Source organism: Neopelma chrysocephalum, unplaced genomic scaffold (assembly GCF_003984885.1).
Source record: "Neopelma chrysocephalum unplaced genomic scaffold, ASM398488v2 Primary Assembly neopelma1_71, whole genome shotgun sequence".
Classification (NCBI taxonomy): Eukaryota; Metazoa; Chordata; class Aves; order Passeriformes; family Pipridae; genus Neopelma; species Neopelma chrysocephalum.
The window spans coordinates 1,840,052-1,846,317 of record NW_020897731.1 but is presented as its reverse complement, the minus strand read 5'-3'; positions in this window follow the sequence as shown (position 1 = coordinate 1,846,317).

Sequence of the window (6,266 nt, the reverse complement as noted above, 5' to 3'; positions counted from 1 at the left end):
GAGACTCCACATCCAGTCCACAAAACTCAGTTCCAGTCCTTTGCTATCTTTATAATATTTAAAAATATCAATCCCTTTACACTTCAGCAGATCTTCATAGTATAAGTCCTAAAGTCCCCTAGCAGCACTTTGAGCCTTTTCCTTTTTAAGCTACCCTAGTGAACACGTAGAACAGCTTGTTACTCTCTTTCAGCAACCTTTTACATATTTATATACTCTTATCAGGTCTCTTTTCTGTCTTCTTTTGTTTTAGACTAAACAATTTCAGATCTTTCAAGCTTGGCTTTAAGGCATATTTCTAAACCTCTAATGATTTTACACTCTTGTGGATTCCCTCTGACTGATTCCTGTACTGTTTTTTACGCAGCAAATGCAAATCTAGGTACAGAATTCCAACTGAGACCTACCAGGAGTGAGGAAAGAGGGAATATGAGGGGTGAGGTGGTGGTGTTTCTCATAAGCTTGACAACTAGTATGGGGAACTGCACTGAGCCACTCAGTCCCTGTTTCTTTACTGCAGTGCTCATTACTTGTGCAGAAATGTAGTACTTTGCACTTATCCTTATTGAATTGCATCTTATTTACCAGAAACATTTCTCCATTTTAAAAAGTAATTTTAAATTTCAATTTTTCTATTCTTTTGTTTTGCAGTTAGCTGCAGTGCTGGGCTCAAGACACGTTCGTATGGAAACATCCAACATAATTTCTGATGGACTATGAAAGACTGATGACTATTTGGACAGTAGAAATCCAAGAAGTTGTAGATCATGAATTTTTACTCACATATAATTTCACTGTTTGCTTACAAAAATATTATCAAAGACATTGCCAAAAATATTAGTAATATCATTATGTAGTTATATGACACCCACAGCTTTTACTCAATCTACAATACCAATTATTCTATTGTAGGTGAAATTAGGTTTGTGAGACATGGTACATTCTTAATCATAATGCCTGTTAAGTATTACTTTATGGTCCTCTGAAGGCTTGTAAGCTGACTTTTTCACTCTACTGTGAACTGCACTACTAGGTTGATTCTGGCAGTTCATTAAGAACATCCTAAGGTGATAACCCAATACATTTACTTGGCTCAGCCAAGTAAAAAAAAAAATCTAGAAGTGACTCCTCTTTAACTCATTCCACAGAAATGAATTCCTCTTTAATGCACCATATAATTTTTGATGTGGAAGTCCCTTGCAGGATATGTATATTCACAGGGATGCGTCATCTGGGATTAAGCCATTTGAAATACTAGGCAGTTGTTCAACAGCAAAGCAGAGCATGGAGCAGAAAGAAGCAAAATCCCATTATGTTTGTGTGTTTTCCTCTAACTCACTATAACCATTTATGACAAGAATAAGGAGCTTCTATGCCAAATCATTTCATGTGACTTTCACAATCATTTCCATGTGACTGTTGGTTCCATAAATTCGAATCACACACACGAATCTGAGCTAGAGCAGACACAGTGTGGGCCTAGCAAGATGTCTTGTCTGGAGAACCCACAAAAGCGTGGTTTGAATAGAAGGAAATTTCTCTTTCTTTCAGAGAGCCCCACATGTACTGAACTGATAGTAGCTGGTGTCACTGTGTCTCTCTTTGGAGAAGTAACAGGAGGTGAGGAACAGTACAGCAGTATTTTTGGAGAGCTACAAACTTAGGTATCCTGCTAAGCAGTGACTCGGCCCTAGGTCTGCCAAGCCCACCTAACCCCGCTCAGCAGCTACCTGAGCTTGCATGGTGCATCAAGGAGGGGGGGCTGCAAAGCAGGAAATCTGCACACATAGGAGGGTTTGATCTTTCCTGCCTTTTTGCTTCTGTAAATAAACCAAAAGCTTCTAACACTCTATATAAGAAAACCGAATTTTCCAGTGTAGATAGAATATTTACCTGCAACACCAAAACATCAAAGACAAGTCCCTGTTCTTGACCAGAAAGATCAGAGAAATGAATGCAAGTCTCCTACAGCTCAGGAAAAAAGCTTGACATTTTCTTCCTTGGATTTCATAGAGGGAAAAAACAAATGGGTCTTTTCTTGCCTTCTTTCTTTCTCCATTCTTCCCTCTTCAAACACATATTTTGACCTACCCTTGTCTCCCTATAAACACCTTCACACATCAAACAGCTCTTCAAAATGCAAGTTGTCATGCTTTGTTCCTCTGGACACCTTTCATTTTTATGAATGAATATTTTCTAATAAAAAAATAGATTCTTATTTTGTTCTCAAATACCTGCTCATATATACACTTACATTTTCACTGCAGACTAACTTATATTTAAGGATAAAGTTTGAGATACAATTCCCCTTTCCACAGCTAGCAAAAAGCCTGTTAAAACTGTGACAGAATTTATAGCATATGATTTCTAGGTCTGTTCCATTACTAACGGTCTCAATTTCCTCCTCTTAAACATACTAACACAAACTGTTCTTTTGACTAGAAAGGGAGTGAAGAACAGAGCAGGCTGTGGCATTTCCTTCAGATCATCCTGTCTCTGTGCCAAAAGCTTACCTTTTTTCTCTTGCACCAAATGCAATGAGTTCAGAGTAGCTAAATATCATGCTAGAGGAGAATAAGCTCCTGATTTTTTAATTTGTTTTCAGCATACTCTGAGAGCATTTCTTGAATACACTTTTGGATTCATTAACATTTCCAAAAATTATTTATTAGTATCAGTTTCAGCAGAATAGAGGAAAGAAAATTTCCTCTGCTTTTCAATTACTATTAGAGGATGGGGGAAAGAGAAAGAAATCATCCTTAAAGTTATACTTCTAAGGCACAGCTTGCCTGGCTTACGAAGGCAGCTGAGAAAGTTCTCACCTTGTTTGAACTGACCTGTTTGTGAAAGTCTTATTTCTCCTGCCACCTTTTCTTTTCTTCTGCAGTGTCCAATCTTGAAAACAAACTGACAGATGTTCTCTTGGATCAGCTTGTAAGATTTGCAATGTCAGGAGTGCAAACAGACTTTAGCTGTTTAGTTCAGGAAATGAGATGAAGAAAATCTGATAAATAAACAGTGTTTATTACTCCAGTTTAAAGTACGCTTTGGATTTCTTTTCAAAATACTCCTACGAGGAACTGAGGATGAATATTAAACATGTGCTCCTAATTTAGGGACCTCAATGGCAAGGTCAGAGGGTCTTCAACTTACACAATTTGTATAGTGAGGTTATAAAAGAAGTGTATGTTTCTGATCTTTAACCATACTAAAGAAACAACAATAAATTTGAATTACATAGAATTTAACTCCAAAGAAACTTATAAGACCTATGAATACAGTGAGATGAATTAGAATAATAAGATTTAGGACAGGGTGTGAATTATAATGCTTTGTGACTTAAGCTGAGAGAGAGACACAGAAATTTAAACAGCTGACACATAATTACCCAGTTTGGATTAGGACAAGACAGAGTGGAAAATATTCTTCTCCTCAAGCAATTAAGTATGCATTTTAATGTTTATAGGGTCATAAATTTAGATTTAGATATCATTCAAATGGCACTTCCTTTACCAGCAGCATCTAGATCCCCAGTGGGGCAGTAAGGCATCATTTAACTTTTAATCTGAGCAGTGTCATGTGTCACCCTATTTCCCTGTCATGGCTATGTGAACCACTCAGCACAGAAGGGATCAGCACCCATGGCTCTGATAACACATATGCAGCCAGGCACAAGTAGGAACAGCCAGGGACCATAAACCTGCCCTGCATGTACACCAGGAGATGCAAACAAGAAAGAACAAAAGTGCAATTAACTTCATAAAAAGCCAACTTTGTTCCTATTGTGAGAAAGGAAAGAAGAGAGTTTATAACGCAGTAGACGAGTTTTGAAGCTGTCTTGATATTGTCTTAAGGACATGGTAACTGCATGCATTGCTGCCCTTTCAGACTTGCATAGAAACACAATTTGGCCCTCAAGAGAGAAGATAGAGATCCACTGAGTCACCAGTAACATCTTCTGCGTTGCTTTGGATTTGTCTTGGAGGCACCTCCCTTCCAGCTCTGCAGTAAGCATCATTTCCACCAGACGGAGGTGATTCAGAACCCATGAAACGGTCATTTTTCCAAGTAATGGAGAACTATTACTGAATGAGGTATCATTTAAATAGCTTTTACTGTCACATTTGAATTCTGAACGAATTCAAATTTTAGTGAAAGGTGTTCAACAAGTATCATTGAGCCAAGAAACTTTACTCACTGTTCTCAAGAAGAACACACCCAATACTTGTTGTGACTTTCATTTTTATTCCTAGCCTTACTCTCTGCATCACTTCTTTTGGAATAACAAATTTTGGAGAAAAAAATTGCTATCATACACTGAGGTATTCTATACTAATGCCTATCTGAGATAAACTATTTCATCTGGTATATTTTGGCTAAAGGCAATAGTCAGCAGAAAAGACCTTTTAGATTTTCTTTAAATCCTAAATGAATGAGATGCAGACTGATAAGTCAATTAAGAACAATTTTGTGAAACCTTTTACCCTTATCCTAGATTGCAATCTCTCTCCAGTCAAGGTGGCTGTATTTATCTGTCCATATTCATCCTGTTTTCCTATATTGTGTTTGAAGTCTCCAAGTGAAATATTCTGTAGTCCAACAGTAGTAACAGCAGTAACTCATAGACTTTTTGTAATTTGAAACATTTTCCCCAACCTCTTCCTTGTAACTGTCATGGTAAATAATGAAAATAATCAACCTACATACACACAGCACTGTTGCTTCTTTCTGATCCATGTTTCAAACCAAACACTTTTCATTTTTATTAATCTCCCGTTTCCTTAAAGGGTAATTTTATATCAAAACACTAACATTTTTCATGTTTTAGTTATTACTCTATAAAGTTATTCAGTAAATCTTACATTTTCAAAAAGTGGTAAAATGTGTGCTACAGCAAAATTTTACAGTTTTCTTGTCACAAGACATTTTGCATCTTTATCTATCACATAAACCTTTTTTTTTGCCAGAAGTGAGACTCCAGCTGATTGGAAAATCAAGCCTTGGACCAACTCTGCCCCTATAACAAAGGGAACAAAGAAACACTGACTGTATCAGGGGATTCTGGCTGCTGCCTACTGCATTCAAGAGATTCTTGATTTGAAGACAGCATTTTAATTTCTCCCTTCTTACAACCCTATAGCCTGATGCAGTTGCTCAGTAGGGTTGTGCCCACTCAAATCTAGTTCACAGGATCCCATCAGGAGAAGGCTTGAGGTAGTACCTTGCAGGACTGCATGAATTTTATCCCTCGCATGAAAAAGAGGGAAGAGGGGAATTGCAGGCAGAAGTCAAGGCTGAATGTGTCAAATACAGCAAGTCAGACTTGTCAGGTTAGGTATAGTCTCTCGGTGAGCTGTAAGAGGTCTTTTTCCTGAAGTCAGCTGAACTTTTCTGAAAGCCAGCTCAACCCATACCTGCATTAATTAATTTGAAAGTTATGACGAGTTGCTAAGTTAGAGCAAAAGTGAGTGTTCTGTTGATAAAGATGGCACACATGGGCAAGGTTTACCCTGCACCTTATGCGGTGTGTGTGAATAGTTAACAGAGCTCAATAGATGTTCTTCCACCTCACAGTCTTACTGAATACTTTGTGATTAATAATAGATTAAAAAAACTCCCCCAAACCTCGAACAGTAAGGCTTTGGCAATAACTCCAATCACTATTGTAGAGAACCTGCCAAATCTTTTGTTGAATTAAATGATGGTGGGGTGCCGAGTAGATCCCCTTTATCTATCGGAACGTGTCTCGTACAATGTGCCATGATGCCACGCAGGAACAAGTGGCTACAAGGACTGTGTTCAGCTCCTTGTGTCTTTGGTTCAGAGACCTGCTTGTTACCTGCAAAGAGGGATTCCTGTCCAAGTGCCAGTGTGTTCAGTGTTACAATAGAGGCTGAACCTCGATTACCCTTTGGTGGCAGTGGCCGCAAACGTCTTTATTACCGCTAACGTTGAAGACAAAGCATGAAGGAAGGCAAAGCGGCCGCCGGCTTTCTGTCCCTGTGCTCCTCGAGGTCTCAACTGCTCTCTTCACGTATATTCTCTCACATGTATATATTTGCATTTGTTTAGCCCACGTCGGGCACCCAGAGCTGCTGGCGTTCCAGTGAGTGTCCACAGCTCACCTCATCCTGGGGCTCTCCCCGCTCGCGGCGGTGACTTACGGGCAGACGAGCGGCTCCGCCCCGCAGCGCCCAGCCCAGGGGAACGAGCCCTCCCGTCCGTCTGTCCTTCCGTCCCGCCCGGGGTGGAGCCTGTCCACCCTC